At 41.8% G+C, this 19,648-nt stretch overlaps 1 long non-coding RNA gene across 1 annotated transcript; it reads left to right on the top strand.

Moving 5' to 3' along the window:
• Window positions 1-2,452: 2,452 nt before the first annotated feature.
• LOC121708537 lies at window positions 2,453-3,286 on the top strand. The gene is made up of 3 exons (XR_006031692.1): window positions 2,453-2,575; window positions 2,824-2,870; window positions 3,074-3,286. It is a non-coding gene; the product is annotated as an uncharacterized LOC121708537 (long non-coding RNA).
• The last annotated feature ends 16,362 nt before the right edge of the window (window positions 3,287-19,648 follow it).

Raw genomic sequence — 19,648 nt, 5'->3', positions numbered from 1 at the left:
GATGTCATCAGCCCATGTTAAGTCTATGGGGAAATTTTGACTAGTTTTTAATTAATAGTTTAAAAAGTATAAAAGTTACAAAGCTGAAAAATACATAGCACCCATGTCCTAAGTAAGACCTACGTAACATAGTTTGAATGAAGTTTCTACGTTAAACGGTTGAAGCTGCATTAAACGCGTTAGAAGAAGAAGAATAAGAAGAAGCCTAGGAAGAACAGTACAGTGCATTTTCATGCACTGTAATAAGAAGAAGAAGCCTAGGAAGAACAGTACAGTGCATTTTCATGCACTGTAATTAGAATCCTAGGCCAGGTGTTCTGGCCACCTGGCCCAAATGCCAGTCTCAGGCTTTAAGCATACTAACTGGCTCTATCTGTTCAGGAGCTGATAATGATAGTCCAGGCTGTGTGTAGTGCCTTTGTGAGGTGTATTTTTCATGGCCCTTACTCTGTTAAATGTCTTCAGGTTTTTTGGAAACAAAGTCAAGACCAATTGGAATGTTATTATGTTTATGAATGTTGAATGTTGCTCTGTTTCTGCTCTACTGTTGTCTGTGCAAGTAAGAGCAGGTACAGTACTGTACAGTATATGCCAGTAAGAGCAGGTAACTGAAAACCCACCCTTCCCTATTTTGATCAGTAAAGAACATTAAAAAACTTTCTCTATCTGGATCTGGACCAAAATATGGTAACCCTTGTATGAGAATCTGAAATAAGTTGGCTTTTTAGGTTACTTGTAAGCAGACACACATACAGTACACAGAGACAGAAAGACTGACAAGCCATATTATAATACACTCTGCAGGAGGAAACTTGGGGGGGGGGGGGGGGCACTAGAATAAGCTTCACCTTGTCATTACATTTCTATAGACAGGTAGATCAGTGTGACGGGTGGGAAAGGGATAAGCTGTTGATGCACCTGGCGTCATTGCGATCAGTTTAGGGAGTCACGTGACGTTTCAGCTCAGGTGACCGGATGTAATGCAGGTAGAATAGTAGGCCTACCTAGCAGTCACTCTTTCTTTTCAAACCAGATGGTGCGTCTAATGCAGTGGTGAGAGCACTGTTTGTCGCGTTTGAACTTTGCCGGCGGTGATCCAACACGAAGCGGGTAAGGAAAGCGTTTTTGGTTTAATTGTTTGAGGCAGACGTCAACTATTACAGGCCATAAGCTTACAAACTTTTTGATGTGTTTTGATAGATAGTGTTTCAGTCGTCCGGTGCCTGGTCGTCATCATTGGCTGTGGTACATGTAGGGGGCGTCGACATTCAGGTATTAAATGATTTTATTGTCCGTCCATTTAGCGCAGCTTTGCTATAACTAATGTGTATTTATATTGTAGCTTCCTCATTTGTGTTGTGTCCAGACAGGGTGGCTGGCTAGCTGCACAAATGTTTGTTGAATATTCTATTAGCTTAAATGTTATGTATATTAAAGTGTAACCCGTTAATCTTAAGAGGAGAAAAGTACATGCTGTTGTGTGTTGAATATGCACTCATTGTCTTTAGTGTCATGTGGAAATGTTGGTTGAATGTGCATGGATTAATGTAATCTTTTGTTATTTTTAGGAGCAAGTTGTAGCCACTGTTTTCCCCTTATGTAAAACATGACATGTCAGTGGGTTAAAGTTATGCTGTAGGTAGATGTAGCTTTTATACGTGTGTAAAACCACCTCCAAGTTTGTGTTTATTTATTCTTTTGCTGTGTAGGGCGAGGCCTGCTCTTTTCCTTTTATTCCTTTGTCAGCTGGGGCGGGGAGAACACAGAGGGTAGCATACTCTGCTCTGCCTCCAGCCTAGTCAGTGTTGCTGCAGTGAGGCCTGTACTTAGTCTGTGTGTGTAGTGACATTATTTGTTGTGTTGCAGTTTGTAGTGGATTGTTGCCTGTGCGGGGTATATTTGAACTAATTGTAGCACTCCTAGTAGTATATAGCTACCTGTGTGTAGTGATGCTAATTATATTCTTAGGGATAGTATGTAGCTAACTGCTGTGTGAATGTGGCTAGGCCAGTTACATCCTTGCTAGGGTAGGCTATGAAATTGTCCTCTGGATGATTCCATCCTCAGCTGGCACCTCTTTATCCCTCGCCCTTATTGAAGTGATTGTGCCCTCTTTTGGGGTGATTATAGTTATTCTGTTTCTTTTCTTATTTGGTAGCAAGCATAGTAGCCTATCTGCAGTGTGTGCACCTTGACATAACGCTATGTATATTGTATGTGGAAATATTTAAGAACACTGGTTATGTAACAACTCCTCCTCTACTTCAACTAAAGTATTTATAAATATCTATATATTTCTGCTACAAACAAATCAGACATTAAAGTGCAGTATTTTTGTACACTGGCTACTCCCTCATTCATTCAATTGAATCCCGATAGTGGGGAACCCTGGGTTTCCATATTGATCTATTAACTTTGACCCCTAGTGGTGGTGCTAGTGTGGTTAGGTTACATCAGTAAAGGCACTACCAAGAGCCGCGCCTATCAGCCTTATTACAATAATGGACTGGTCCTTTGGCCCATAGTCCATCCATCAGCCCTGTGGAGCCACTGCATAATTCATCTGATAACTAATGTAAGTCCTTCTGAGCCATTACTGAGCCATTTTACCTGCATGGTGTGAACAGTTTAAAATTAGTGAAAGCGTCTTATCCAAAAAATCCATTTAGTTTCCCTGTTGTTTTCTGTCTCTGCTGTGACTGTCTTGGCCACGTTTAGTACAAACAGAACATATTATTAGTATTAGTATTATTATTCATCTCTGTTATTTTTCCTCCTGCCCCCATGTGTGGTGTGGTGGGTTACCACTCTTGAATCCCGCAGTTTTCTGGGAAACTACGAATTTCTACAAACATCTGTAAAACACAAAGGTAATGATATTTTCTCCCACCTTCGACCCTCTTTCAGGCTTCTACACTTCATCATCATCCTTGTTTTTAAAGAACAATGGAAAGTAACAGGGTGCATGTTTACACTGGGGAAAGTAACAGGGTGCAGATTAACACTGGGAAAAATACTCCAACTGGTTTCTGATGCTAATGTATCACTCTTCACTTTTCCCACTTGTCACCAGTGAAATCATCTCCCCAGTAGAGCAATGACATTTTCTGACCCCCTCCATAATGATGGACCCATCCAGAGGAGTCATGAGCAGTTACATGATTGCATAACTCCTGGGTGCCTGACAATTGCTTACCTACAAGGCACACACAGTACAAGTATGAGACTGCCAACATATCTCTTGCTGTGAATTCACTTGCATATTGAGGCCATGCACTGCACCTACATTATGGAGACATTACAAGCCATTACGTAAATCGCTGTGAATTGCAAACAGAGCCACAGAGTTTGTTTTAATGTGCTGTACGTACTTATGTGTTTCTGTGGGTTACCTCCAGCTCTTTGACAGCTTGATGCAGGTAGAAGGCATTTCTGAGGAAAATGCGGAGGGTCTCAAAAAACAAACAAACAATCACACACAAACAGTGAAACAGCAATAATTCCAGGCAGATACCCAATACATTAGTCCCTGTACCTTGCCTCATCATGCATTTGTAAAAAAAAAAAAAACAGAAAACTATTAGCACTTTTGTCTTCTTAGGCTCACTAGAACCAATCATTCTTCCATGCATGAAAATCATAATTTTCAGAGCGGGAGCATGAAAAGTGTGTGGTTTACAAAACATCTTTGCAGCTAATTCACATGCAGCTGGCTGACTTTTTAATGTTCTTGTCAAACTGTCAGGACTAAGAGCCAACTCCTCTAATTAACCATGGATTTTCCTGTCTCTGTCTCTCTCTCTCTCTCTGTGTGTGTGTGTGTGTGGTTGAGGATGGTTGTTTAACACAAGGTTGTTTGTTCTTCAATATTTTAGTGAAAGTAATACCAGAGTCTCTTTGACAAGCCATTTGGCTAGGATTAAAAAAGATAAGATGAAAGTACCAACAGGATAGTAAATTCCAATATACATTATTTAAACTATTATACATATACATAACGTGTTTTTTTTATCACATTAATCGAGAGCTGCCAAGGAGTTTTTAATTTATGTTGCTTGTGCTGTTATCAACGATTCTCTTTGGGTGCTATTATTTTGACCCTCTGATCATCCTGATCTGATGAAACCTTAAGACTGCCACAGACACTTCCTAGTACAGTAGGCTTCTGCTGAAGGCATGGAGATATTAACAGCAACACAGGTCTGAATGGCTGGTGGCAGAAACAAATGTGTCACTTCTCCTTTAATACCACATTGTTTTGTGTTGTTTGAGACTTAAGTAGGTTTATCGCCTCTTTTTGGAGTTTTGTAGCCTACCTGAAAAAAAATTCCGGATTTCAGACATTACATTTATTCCGGATGTTAAAGGAATTATCCGGAGTAAAATGCACTTTAGATCAAAAGTGCATTTTACTCCGGATAATTCCTTTAAATGTTCCGGAATAAATGTACATTTAATAAGTGGACCTCTCAGGTTTATATTTGAATACACCTGCAATAAACTAATGAGAGTGCCTTCTCCCATTCCCTTCAAAAGCCAGGTGTGCCTTAACCTTGGCGCGTTGCTATCATCTATGCAACAGGATTCTACCAAAGCTTGCTTTGCTGAAATAGGTGCATGTGTGACAAGCAGAGTATACACATGTTCTGCACTCACTTACAGTATAGGCATATTGAGCTCATAGGCAACAACAAAGAAAAGTCTTACATTTTACTTACTCTTACATGCAACACACCCCCCAATAACATTTGAAAGTTAATAGAAATCCTATACCGACATTCAGCTAAACACACTACTACAGTCTTTGCACTGCTCTCAAATTAAGTGTGTAAAATAAATAATTAAAAAAAAAACAAGTTAAATACTGTGTCTTGTACTTTAGGCCAGGTATTTCTTGGTCAGAGGTGTAACAGACGGCACAATTCGCTCTCAGGATGAGAAATGTGTTGGTCGTCAAAAGGTTAATTGACAGTGTATTAAACATGGGACCGACTGGTGAAGGAATGGTAATATTATGAGAAACTATGATTAATCTGATTCCATAAAATTAAGAAATTGACCTATAGCAGAGTAGTGGCATGGCATACAAGAAGAAATATATAAATGGTGGGTGAATTAACAATTTATTAAGTAAACCATAAATGTGACCAATATCACTTAACATACTGTAACAAAGTAACAAACAAACAAAGTAAGCTTAACCAAATAACAAACTTAAACTTAACAAGTTAACAAATTACAATGTCAAATATACCAGATAAAACAATATAAAGTAAAAGAAAGACCAAACCCAAAAGTAAGGAGAGGGAAAGAGAGAGAGAGAGAGCATGGCACTCCAGAAGATGTAAGCGGGCAGGGCAGAGACTAGCCAGTCAAGAGGCAGAATAGAAGACAGCCAAAGGAAAGAGAAGGTGAGAATAATCTGTGTTCTCCCCTTTTATCTAAAAACAACTAAACATACAGTCATTTTATTACACTGCTTGGTTGAATTTCCCATCGTCCTGCGTTCTTTACAACGTGTATTACCTGTATGTTATTTGCACACCTATGAAGTATCCAATATTTTGGCCATGTCACATTTGTATATCAATTCGCCGAACTCATTGTGAAGTTTAAATGAACTGTCACGTTGCATCCAAGCTGTAAAATACAGACATTCAGCACATAGGAACATTGTAGCATATGACGGAGGTGGCTTTTAGCTAGTTGCATTACAGTAGGCGATGTTTCAAAGCTAAGGTTCATCAGAATATGCCCGCTTGACAACGGGAGAGATGGAACTAACAATTGGCCTTTGGCCATAGCAACCACCCATTTAGAATTAGTAATGGCAGATTGTCCTGCAAGTTGAGTTAGTTGATATGTGGCGGAAAGAAATAGTTCTACAAACAAGACAGTTTTAGCAATTAAAACGTTTAAATTATAACAGGAAATGAACACAACGCAAGTGGCAACAGTGGAATAAGCGGGATAATGGACTCCACGGCATTCGGTTCATAGCAATAAATGCATTTACGAGGTGTAAACAACCATTTTACAACCTCGAACGTGCATTTATTTCTGTGAACCGAACGCTGTGTCGTCCATTATCCCTTACATAGATGCCATTCATCTGGAACCCCCCGAATCACCAGGGCATCTGTGTTATCTGAGAGCACATGGTGTGGACGCATCACATAAAATGCATAAAATATCCCAGGTTACAGAAACATCATAGGTATGCATTAACTTTACTGTTCTACAAGACAATACTGTATTTCTCACATGGAGACTTTAAAAATGATATCAAACACGAGCAGATTATAATTTCTCCTTTGACAAATATAGTTAGAGTTCAGATATTTTCCTGTGGTTCAGGAGAGGCCTGGGACTGAGTTAAGCCCTTGAATTTCCCCTTGGGGATCAATAAAGTATCTATCTATCTATCTAACAGGGTGACGAGATCCGAGACCAAATGGCAGATGAAACCAGAGACTTTCTAGTTCACTGTATGTATAAACAGGGGTGCTGCTGATTACAAAGGCTTTTGTCAACATGAGACCTTTCCACTGGTTTAGGTATCCAAATTGCTGGCCTTACAGTGGTGTGATCCTTTTTAGTGGTGTCAAAATGGCAATGTGCGAACAATGCTCCTGACCACACCTCATTTTCTCACAAACACACTCATAGGTGCACAGGTAGATTAATGTAGACAATGTGCACGCTGGATAGCAAGACAATAATTGGTCTTGGTCACAAATGATTCATGCCTTTTTGAGAATGTTCACAAAGGTTCACACCAATCAGTCATGAAATACAATATGCAGGCTTACTGTTTTTATTGAGTATTCAAACATATATCTTCCTTTTGGTGACAGAAAAGAAAAAGACGGCCCCAGCCGTGGCGCAACTGGTTCAGCAGCACAGGCCTTGAGTAGCCTTGGGCACAGTCTGTCAGGCCCAGCTGCTTTATTGCTGCGCAATTTCTTAAGTTGGACTGTCACTTGATCTTTTGTAATGGTGAGGGGTGTAAGGGGAGGGGAGGGGGAGGGGTGCATCTGGGATCTGTGTGTCTGATGGCTGTTGACTGAGGTCGTTGTCACCTCATTGTTCATGATCGCCATGTGGGGGAGGGGTGCAAAATCCAGTGATGGTGGGGGTACGATAGCCTGTGATGATGGAGGTGAGTGTTGTGCTGGTATTGAGGGGGTGTGAGGCTGGGGGATGGTGGACAGACCACCGCCATTGGAGCTGGAGCAGGGCAGTCAAACCTGTTGTAGAAGTGGTTCAACTGGTTCGCCCTGTCTAGGTCCCCCTCCACAGAGCTGCTGTTCTTCTTCAGGCCAGTGATGACCTTCATGCAGTCCCATGTCTCCTTCAAGTTGTTTTCCTGCAGCTTCTGTTCCACCTTCTTTCTGTAATCCTCCTTAGCTTCCTTCAGCTTGAATTTGAGTTCCCCTTGCACGCGCCTCAGCTTTGCCATGTCCCCCTCTCTGAACGCCATCTTTTTCCTGTTGAGAAGGGTCTTGACATTGCTGGTTATCCAAGGCTTGTTGTTGGGAAAGCAGCGTACAGTTCTGGTGGGAACAACAATGTCAATGCAGAAGTTCAGGTAGTCAGTTGTGCACTGTGTGACCTCCTCCAAGTCCTCTCCATTCTGTAACACACTCCAGTCAGTACACTCGAAGCAGTCTCTCAGAGCCTCATCCACTTCGGGTGTCCACTTCCTGAAGGTGCGTGTGGGAACTGGTAGCCTCTGTACTTTGGGCTTGTACATTGGCTGGAGATGAATGAGGTTGTGGTCTGACTTTCCCAGTGGGGGGAGGGGGTTTGCACTGTATGCATCCCTCACGTTTGCATACATGAGGTCTATTGTCCTGTTTTTCCTTGTAGGGCAGTTAACATACTGGTAAAAATTTGTGAGTGTGGAATCCAGTGTTATGTGATTGAAGTCGCCAGAGATCACAAAAAAGGCGTCAGTGTGTTGGGTTTGAAGCCTTGCGATTGTGGAGTGGGTGACGTCACGCTGTATCCGGAAGAGCTCGTGGTAGAACGTAAACACAGACAGCAATTGCGTGCGAGAACTCCCTCGGCATGTAGTGAGAGGTTTCAGTATAGTGTGTGAGAGGTAATTCTGAATAATGTCCTAAAGGGCCCCTCATACATATGAGCCCACTTCAAATCATCTCCAAATATGTGATTATGTATCCTAGCCTATAGTCAGGCTAAGTTTAACAACGTTTTATAGACAATATCCCTCGGACTGCAATTGTAGTTAACCCTTTGCAGACTGTGCTGAACATTCCATTTTTTCATACTCGATGGCCTTATGGCACAAAAAGGCTTATTGTATGATTATGCTACATGACAGAGATACAATATACCCACCACTGTAATCAGGAGAAATAGCCCTTTCAAATGGTATAAAATATAATTAATAAGTTTGAGGAGAACATACATAATTTTTTAAAAATATCTTTAAAATTCAACCCCAAAAAACACGAAAATATCAGTTTGTCAAGATTAATCTAATTTTTCTCCCAATTTCTATTGTAGATAGAGAAAAACATAGAGTGTATGGGAGATTCACAATTTTGTCCTCTACTCAGTGATAAAAACAGAATCAATGTGTCACCTTTTGTTCAAAAGTTATGATAAATGTATTAGACCTTTGCAGACGGCACGAGACATTCCGTTTGTTCATACTTGATGCCCTTGTGAGACAAAAAGGCTTATTGTGTGGCCATGCTACATGACAGAGATAAGATATACCCACCATTGTAATCAGGAAAACTAGCCCTTTAAAATGGTACACATCATAGTTAATACATTTGAGTGTAACACACATTGTTTTTAAACAAAACCTTCAAAATTCAAAATCAAAAACGTGAAAATATCAATTTGTCAAGATGAATCTTTCTTTTCACCTAATGTCTGTTGTAGATATAGTGTGCAAAGGATAGCCAGTGTTGTGTTCTCCTCATTGAATCAATTTATCACCTTTGGTTCAGAAGTTATGATTAATTTACTCATAACAGTAACAAGTAGAATTTTTAAAGAGTAGAATGTTTTCATTTCCCGGTTTGGCATCTGACCTAAAAATACAGATATAATGGTCATGTAAAAAAATAAGATGTTTTACCATCAAAACAAGCTCAATATGGGATGTCTTACTGTACTCTGAGGAGGCTAAATCAATTGTGGGGAGGACAGCCAAAGGCTGAAAGACAGACTAGCTGATTGTAACTGCTTCTCCGTGTGCTTCATTCTACTATGAAAACAAGAATATAGAGACACTGGCACATGTGTTAGGTTTACGAAAGGGGAAATAAATCATTTTATTTAGAAAAGTCTTAAACAATGTGATTAAATAACCAGGAACAACAACTTCAGGTAAATAACATAAACATATGTTTACAAACATGCAGTAACTAATAGAACTACAAGAATGACAAGACAACAGTATAACAAAGATCAAAAAATCTTACATGGTGAACAAAACATCAATTCATACTAACATTCACACATATATATAAACAATTAAAACATTAGAAGAAATTCAATACATTTAACAACCATACAGCATATAATTCGATACAATATATAATTATCGATATCATTTGCCCTACATATAAGGTGATACACTAATGACACATTCACACCAGATCCGTGGTGTGTGCATTGTCACAGCTGTGGCATGGTTGTGTGTGTGTGTGTGTGTGTGTGTGTGCATGCGTGTGTGTGTCCATCTAAGCCTAGCAGACGATGGGGTGTAAATGCTATTCAAAGTCTGCTTTATTGTCAATTTCTTCACATGTCAAGACATACAAAGAGATCGAAATTGCGTTTCCTACTATCCCACGGTGGAGACAACACATATTTTACCAATTAGGTCCACAGACAAACATAACATTCAAGTAAACAATATAAAAAGTAAAAATAAGAAGGCACATACAATGAAGAAATAAGAGCAGCATACAGTAGACAGTCAATATAATAGTGCAAAAGTCAGGCCAATAAATGGCTGAGGTAGTTTTGTTTGACCTAAGTATGCAAGTGGCATAGTGGTGCAAGTTATGTAAGAGCAGCAGAAGTGTGTTAAGAAGTGTTCAGGACAACAGGACCCTCAGCTGCCTCCTCCTCCATCCAGCCTTACTGCAGATACCCTCGCCTCATTTTTTACAAACAAAGTGGCGGCAATCAGCAGTCAATTCTCTACATGCCCACTCAACGCATCTGACTCAGATACCGCACTCCTACAACCTCTAGGGTCTGCTGGAACATCTTTTTCAGCATTCACGCCTCTCTCCGAGAGTGAAGTATCTAGACTCCTGACATGCAGCCGTCCTACCACATGCTCGCTGGACCCTATACCTACGAGCCTACTTCAGTCCATCAGCCCGACCATCGCTCCAGCTATCACACATGTGATCAATGCCTCGCTAACCTCCGGCACATTTCCAACAGCGTTCAAAATGGCCCGGGTAACACCGTTACTTAAGAAAGCTTCTCTCAACCCTGCTCAAGTCGAGAACTACCGCCCTGTCTCACTCCTGCCTTTCCTATCCAAAGGCATTGAACGAGCAGTCTCCAAACAGGTCTCTGACTTCCTTTCACAGAACAACCTTCTGGATCCAAATCAGTCTGGGTTCAAAAGCGGCCACTCTACCGAAACGGCTCTGCTGTCTGTAACAGAAGCCTTAAAAGAAGCCAGGGCGACCGCTCGGTCATCAGTACTCATTCTGCTTGACTTATCGGCTGCCTTTGACACGGTTAATCACCGTATCCTTCTCTCTATACTCGCTGACATGGGAATCTCCGGTTCTGCTCTCTCCTGGTTTGAATCCTACCTCACAGGACGCTCGTTTAACGTATCATGGCTTGGTCAGCTATCTGCACCTCACCATCTCACCACAGGGGTCCCCCAGGGCTCAGTGCTGGGCCCCCTTCTCTTTGCTATCTACACCACCTCCTTGGGACAGATTATCCGTTCGCATGGCTTCTCATACCACTGCTATGCAGACGACACACAGCTCTATCTGTCCTTTCCACCTGATGACCCCTTGGTTTCAGCACGGATCTCGGATTGCCTCTCAGACATAGCTACATGGATGAAGGCACACCACCTCCAGCTGAACCTCTCAAAGACTGAACTGCTGGTCCTCCCAGCTAAACCTACCATACATCACGACATCAACATCAAATTTGACTCCCTGTCTGTTTCACCTACCAGGACTGCAAAAAATCTAGGAGTTGTTCTCGACAACCAACTAAACTTCTCAGATCATGTTGCCTCAGTCACCCGGTCTTGCCGTTTCGCACTCTACAACATACGGAAAATCAGGACTTACTTGACTCAAGATGCTACCCAACTTCTGGTTCAGGCAATAGTCATCTCACGACTCGACTACTGCAATGCCCTCCTGACAGGTCTCCCAGCCTGCGCAGTGAAACCACTTCAGATGATCCAGAACGCGGCGGCCCGCCTGGTCTACAACCAACCCAAAAGGGCACATGTTACCCCGCTGCTCCTCCAGCTACACTGGCTACCTATGGCGGCCCGCATCAAATTCAAGGCTCTAACGCTTGCCTACAAAGTAGTCTCCGGTTCTGCTCCCACCTACTTGAATGCCCTCATACAGACATACGCTACCTCCAGACCGCTGCGCTCCTCAGACGAACGACGTCTAGCTCTACCACCGGTACGCTCAAGCCAATCCAAACTTTTCTCATCTGTTGTTCCTCGTTGGTGGAACACACTGCCAGCTCCTACAAGGGCAGAGACATCCTTCTCCATTTTCAGAAAACTCCTGAAGACCCAGCTCTTTAGAGAACATCTCCTCTCATAGCAACACTTACAACAAGTCTTACTAATCCTAGCACTCACCAGCCGTCTCAAACTGACAAGTAACTGTTAAAAACAGCACTCACTGATGCACTTATTCTTACTGTACTCTAATGTTTTTAAATTGTCCTAAAATTGTTGAGAACTGCTCTAAAACTTAAACTGTTTACTATGTTGTTAGTCGCTTTGGCTAAAAAGCGTCAGCCAAATGTAATGTAATGTAATGTAATGTAATGTAACAGGACAACAACAACAAGTTGCAAGTGTGCAAGTGTACAAGTGGAGTAGTGCAAGGCAGCCATTGTGGGTCTAAAAGTCCAGGATGTTATGTAGCTGAGGGTGGAGGGGGGAGAGGGGGGAGAGAGTTCAGGATCCTAACAGCCTGGTGTATGAAGCTGTTGGTGAGTCTGGTGGTGCGGGAGCGCAGGCTTCTGTACCTCTTCCCAGAGGGCAGTAGATCAAACAAATTGTGAGCGGGGTGACTTGCATCACTCACAATTGTGGTCGCGCTGCAGGGCTTTCCTGTTGTATTCAGTGCAGCTTCCGCCCCACACAGCGATACAGCTGGAGAGGATGCTCTCAATGGTGCCTCGGTAGAATGTGGTCATGATGGCTGGTGGAGCACTTGCTCGCCTGAGTTTCCGCAGGAAGTACAGGCGGCGCTGAGCTTTCTTCGCCAGTGATGCAGTGTTGGTGGTCCAGGAGAGGTCTTCACTGATGTGCACCCCCAGGAATTTGGTGCTGCTCACTCTCTCCACCACAGCACCGTCGATGGTCAGTGGCAGGTGTTGGGTGTGACCTCTACGGAAGTCAACAACAATCTCCTTGGTCTTGCTGATGTTCAGCAGGAGGTTGTTGTCCCTGCACCACGTGGTCAGAAGGTTGACCTCCAACTTGTATTGAGTCTCGTCGCCCTTGGTGATGAGACCCACCAGAGTTGTGTCGTCAGCAAATTTCACTATGTGGTTGTTGCTGTAGGTTGCAGTGATGCAGTTGCTGTAGGTTGCAGTCATGTGTCAGCAGGGTGAAGAGCAGCGGACTGAGCACGCAGCCTTGGGGGGCCCCCGTGCTCAGTGTGATGCTGCTTGAGATATTGTTGCCAACACGTACTACTTGAGGCCTCTGACAGAGGAAGTCCAGTAGCCAGTTGCAGAGGTAGGTACTGAGTCCCAGTTTGTCAAGTTTGCAGATGAGTTGTTGTGGCATTATGGTGTTGAATGCAGAACTGAAGTCTATAAACAGCAATCTCACATATGAGTCTCTTTTTTCCATGTGGGTGAGGGCTGGGTGGAGGGCAGAGCAGATTGCATCCTCTGTGGACCGTTTGGCTCGATATGCAAACTGGAAGGGGTCCAGGGTGGGGGGGAGAATGGATTTGATGTGTGACATGACAAGCCGCTCAAAGCACTTCATTGGAGTTGGTGTCTCTGTCTGTGTTGGAAGGATAGGCAAAGTGTATGCTTTCTACCTGACATGGGACTTGACCAAACTGTCAGATAAGAAATATAGAAATTGAATTACAAATCTAACCAAACTATTATCACTATAATCCCTCTCATTATTGTTATAAGCAACACTCTTATCACAACCAGAAATGTGCTTGCGCCCAGATAGACGCACACACACACACAAACATGCTTACCCAGCTGAGGATGATGGGAGATTATATCCTCCTGTAGCACATCATTGTCTTCTTCTTCATCTAGAAGCTACCCATCCATGTCCCATGTCCATGCCATCGTGGTCCTTGGGGTCATATTTGCCATCAGCAGTCGGCTGCTTTCACCCCAGTTGCACGTACTTCTCTCCCTCCATCTAAAATAACAAAAAAAATCACAGGTCTGATAGTGAATAGGTTGTTTAGTTTTATTTTACATTACTTCCACATAATCTTAATCACCACCAACCATGACTCTTTTCACTAAAAGTATTATTGTCACTGGAGGACTCCAATATTGCTTGGAGAGGTAACATTAGTCTCAGAGCTCACTACAGTAAGTGTTATTGCCTTGGCTAAACCATACATAGCATACCAGCTTACAAGCAAAAATTGATTCATTAACATGAGTCAGGAGATATGACAGAAAACATCTAAACAGCGTATGCATACACATACACACCGTGCATAGGCTACTGCAGTTGCGTAAAGACGAAACACCCAGCTAACACATGACGTTGCAGCAACTTCGCCATAAAGTTGTCATTTGGTCACCGCGACATTACCTTCTGGCTACGTTGTTGCAACATCACAGATACTTTACAAGACAATGTTGTCACTTGGTACCATTAGTGACATTGCAGCGACGTCGTGACCTGGTCAGCTGATGATGTTGCAATTTGGTACCGTTAAGAAAGGTGCCACAACATTGTGATTAGGTCAGCTGGTGACATTGCCATTTGGTGCTGTGGGAAACGTTTCCGCGACATCTGCCTATGACGTTGCCATGTAGTATTGTGAGTGATGTTGCCACAACATCATGATCAGGTCAGCTGATGATGTTGCCATTTAGTATCAGGAAATGTCCCCGCGACGTCAGCCAATGACGTTGGCATGTAGTATTTGGAGTGATGTTGCCACAACGTTGTAAACGGGTCAGCTGATGACGTTGACATTTGGTTCCGTGGGAAACGTCCCCGCGACGTCAGCCGATGATGTTGCCATGTAGTATTTGGAGTGATGTTGCCACAACATCGTGATTAGGTCAGCCGATGACGTTGCCATTTGGTGCTGTGGGAAATGTACCGGCGACGTCAGCCGATGATGTTGCCATGTAGTATTTGGAGTGATGTTGCCACAACATCGTGATTAGGTCAGCCGATGACGTTGCCATTTGATGCTGTGGGAAATGTACCGGCGATGTCAGCCGATGACGTTGCCATGTAGTATTTGGAGTGAAGTTGCCACAACGTTGTAAACGGGTCTGCTGATGATGTTGCCATTTGATGCCGTGGGAAACGTCACCACGACATCAGCCGATGACGTTGCCATGTAGTACCGTGAGTGATGTTGACCCAACGTTGTGAACTGGTCAGCTGATGACGTTACCATTTGATGCCGTGGGAAACGTCACCACGACATCAGCCGATGACGTTGCCATGTAGTACCGTGAGTGATGTTGACCCAACGTTGTGAACTGGTCAGCTGATGACGTTACCATTTGATGCCATGAAGAATGGTGCCACAACATCGTGATCAGGTCAGCATTTTACCTATTGGTAGGGGATCGAACCAGCAACCCTTCGGTTTCAAGTCCTGACCAGTAGGCCATGACTGCCCCAAATTAGTTAGAAATATCCACCATAATGTATTCAGATGTATATGGGGAAATGTATTGGTAATATTTGTAAAGATATATGAAGAGTTCAGATGCAAAACCCTCTAAATCCGTCTGACCACTTTTCTTTTAAATGAGCATTTAAATTCAGGCTCCTATAGGTTTTTGCCTATAAATCGATATTTCAGACCAGGAAGATAGTGGTATTTAGTGGGTTTTGAAGTAAAATTATTTGATTAACGTATACTATGTGTGGAGAGCATCCACTCTCCATCTTTATCTCATTTTTGACCTAGGTGGCATTTAGAGGCTTTTGCATCTGAACCCTTCATATGTACATATATATTGTAACATATATGCACAATATATGTTACAATATATATGTATATATGAGACCATGAACATACAATGTATGCACAATACATATGTGGTGATATATAAGCTTTATTTGTATAGCACCTTTCATACACAGAATGCAGCTCAAAGTGCTTTACATTTGAAGCATGTAACACAATAATAGTCAGTCAGTGATTATCAATCACTTTTCTTTGCTGTTTATGATCTACTCAGCAACATATCAAAAATATAGAAAATGACGTCATAAGACTGGCAGCCTTAACCCTCTTACCCCCCACAAGCACGCCATATGGCAACTGTGGCAAGGAAAAACTCCCATATTCCAGGAAGAAACCTTGAGCAGAACCTGACTTAATAGGGGGAGCCCATCTGCTTCTGGCTGGCTGCGCCCTCCAATAGTAGCAGATGTAGAATAATCTGAAAATGTAGTCTACAGGATAAGATGAGTTAACTAAAAGCTTTCCTGTACAGGTATGTTTTCAGATCTTTTTTAAAAATATTTACTGAACTCGCCTGCTTGATGTACAGAGGCAGGGTGTTCCATAGTTTGGGGGCATAATGGATAAACGCAGCTTCTCCACTTTGTTTGTGGAGCACTTTGGGTACGATTAAAAGATTAGAATTGGATGATCTAAGTTTCCTTTGTGGTTAAGATATTAAAAGCTCAGAGATATATGAAGGTGCTATGCCATTCAGAGCTTTGTAAGTAATTAACATAACCTTAAAATCAATTCTATAGGAAATAGGGAGCCAGTGCAGTTCAGCCAACACAGGGGTGATGTGTTCTCTCTTCTTAGTCCTAGTTAAAAGTCTAGCCGCAGAGTTCTGTATGAGTGCCAATTTCTTTAGATGTTTTTTGGGAAGACCAGTGAAAAGTGCATTGCAGTAGTCTAACCTGCTAGTGATAAAGGCGTGAATTAGTTTTTCTGCATCTTGTTGAGTTAAAAAGGGCCGCACTTTGGCAATGTTTCTCAAGTGGAAATAGGCTGTCTGAGTAACTTTACTGATATGGGGCTTAAAACTTAAAACTGATGATATATACAGTATATGTACATTACATGTAACATCTAAAATATATGAGTACTTACAGTTTTTCTCAGTTGCTAAAACACTAAAATCCATTGGCTGAAGAAAGTTCTCAGTTGCTTGAACTCATTAAGCTAATTATTCAGTCTGTTGTCAATACCTTAAACCATTTCACATGGTAAAACACAATTTTTAGAAAAACTTAAGAAACACTCATTCTCAAAACACATTCTGCACTAATGCTCATATACTGTATCCATACTGGTAAACACAAATGGCAAAAATGAAATAGAAATAGACATACACATGTCATCGATTAAGCACAACCACTCAAAATTGATTTCACTTTTTTCAAATGATGTGACAAAACCAATATACGCCAGTTCAGAAAGCAAACAGGTTGTTGAAGGTGGGAATGAAAATGGATAGAAGAAACTATGTAAGAGGACGAGTGCATATGCAAGGTGGGGGATGAGGAGGAAGGGGAGGATGGCAAGAAAGAGGATTTTTATTGGACACTGTAGTACAGTGCATTGTAGGCTGTATACTGTACAATACTGTAAACAAATCGTATGGCCCTGCCATTTGTTTACAGTACTGACTGCTCAATAGATTTTGACTGGTGCAAGTTCATATCAACAAAGAACAAGAATCAAAGGACAAGTTTGTGAGATGCAGGATACTGTAAAAATAGAGGTACAAGGAGGAGGAAGAACAAAAAAATGCAAAGAGCAAAGCAAAGGACTTGATGTTTCCTGTTTTGAGGCGAAAGTTTGATTTTGCAAGAGGAGTCAGAGGTTTTGTAAATAGTGCTTGTAAATAGGGTTTTATGTTTAATGCTTTAAGAAAATGGAGCAAAGTTTCAGAAATTGTGTTTTAGCAATTGAAAAAAACTGTAATTGTCGTCACTTGTGTTTACCAGTATGGATGACATGTGCATGTGCAGAGTTCAGAATGTGTTTTGAGAATGCGAATGTGTTTAGAGTTTTGCTGAAAAGTGTAAGTGGGATCTGCAAATTGTGTTTTACCATGTGAAATGGTTTAAGGTATTGACAACAGACTGAACAATTAGCTAAATGAGTTCAGGCAACTGAGAACCTTCTTCAGCCAATGAGTTTTAGTGTTTTAGCAACTGAGAAAAACAGTGAAAAACTTTAAAAAGTATTTCATAATGAGGGGGGAACTAATGTAGCCTAAGGTGTCTCTTATTTCATGTTGAGGTTTGCTTCCCAGCATGCATTGCAAGTCAGTTGCCTCGTTTATAGGCTATTATTGTTATTTTGAAACAATATGGTTGAAACAGTTTAGCTTAGGCTCAACTCTTACTGATGTTTTGAACAATAAATTGAATAGTTTATTTTTTTTTAAAAGAAACCGTGGACGTGAAACTACTAGTTCTGACCCAGTATAAAAGTCCAGCTGACAATTCCATTGTGTATCTTGTTGGAGGACATAAGCCTGAATGGTTGAATATCACTTACGTTACGGTTACGAAATGGCACCTTTCAATTCCACGTTGCTACAACGTAACCTGACGTTGCAGATACGGATTGGCAACGTTGGGGAGTTACGTTGCAGTTACGAATTGTCACCTTTCACTTTGCATGTTGTGGCAACATTGCTAAACAGGACTGGTGGCGTCGGTAACTTACGTTGCGGTTACGAAACGGCACCTTTCAACTCCACGTTGCTGCAACGTCACCTGATGTGGTTACGGAGTGGCGACGTTGGGGAGTTACGTTGCGGTTACGAATTGTCACCTTTCACTTTGCATGTTGTGGCAACGTTGCTAAACAGGACTGGTGACGTCAGTAACTTACGTTACGGTTACGAAACGGCACCTTTCAATTCCACATTGCTGCAATGTAACTTAATGTTGCAGTTACGGATTGGCAACGTTGGGGAGTGGCGTTGCGGTTACGAATTCTCACCTTTCACTTTGCATGTTGTGGCAACGTTGGATACGACGTTATGGCAATGTATTTTGGGTCATTCAGTTACATTGCAGCAACGTACTGGCAATGTAACGGTGCTAGCTGGGCACCCCCTTAGAAAATAATGTGTCGACGAGTAGGCTTGGGTGTATGAGCTCCCATCATAGTTAGCCACCCAAAAACCTCATAATAGTAGCAGCCAACCTTACAGCCTAAAAGCTAAACAATACTAAGACACATTTATAACAAATCTTCAGTCATGCATTCATGAAAACAGCAGTCAATGAATAAAATCCTTACGTTACACCATCGGTGATCAACACAGTCTTCACGTCGCTAACGTAACATTAACGTTGTCATTCATGTCAGATGTTTCTATCTAAGTAAGCTAAGCAACTTGGCTACAAACAACTGTAAATTGTGCTATACAGATTAAGAAGGAATGAAAGGTTTATTTGACAATAAAATACCGATTAGGTGTACTTGACATAAAGTTGACAGTCATGAAGCACGGGAGTGAACTTTATCGCAACTACGCGTCAAGGACATGTTGCAGCCTCTCCTGATGCTAACGTTACCTAACTTAGCTAGTTTTCTATCAAGCAAGCAACATCGTTCAAAATAGAACAAATCGTTAAAGTGTCAGTCTTAGTAGGTCTGTAATCTTGGTTGACATATAGTAACCACGCATTATGTTACGGCCATGCATACAAGGTGTAATTACCAGCAAAAATAACTTTTAAAAACGATTTTGAAATAATAACATGGATAACAAGTAATATCATAAAAGGACTTGTTTTTACCTCAGATGATCCAGTAGTTTCTCCTTTAGACGACGTCAAGATCAACGATGCATAGTGCTTCCTGCTGTTTTTCCTCTAGTGGAGGGAGACGTCAACTCTTGATTTTTCCTTCACGTAGTAAAAGATATTGGCGCCACAGATCCCTTAACCAATCATATCGAAAGATAGCCTATGATGTGACGTTTTTGAGGAAGTTTTCATTGATAAAATTGGTTGGGGTATGGCGGACTTAACGTCATCGGCACTAGGGTAACTGTTACCGAAATTAGAATGGGCCGGTTAATTAATGAAATTGTTAATTGTAAAAGTAGGCCTACGGCCTTAGAGTGGCTTGAGGTTAACATAGCCTAAATACTGTAAATGTTGACACTAATAAATGTGGCACTTGGGTCACTAATGATGGCCACTAGAAGGGTGTATGCCCTCCTT

Source organism: Alosa sapidissima, chromosome 1 (genome assembly GCF_018492685.1).
Source record: "Alosa sapidissima isolate fAloSap1 chromosome 1, fAloSap1.pri, whole genome shotgun sequence".
In the NCBI taxonomy this organism is placed as follows: domain Eukaryota; kingdom Metazoa; phylum Chordata; class Actinopteri; order Clupeiformes; family Clupeidae; genus Alosa; species Alosa sapidissima.
Note: the sequence above shows the minus strand (reverse complement) of the source record. Positions and strands in the feature narration are given on the sequence as shown.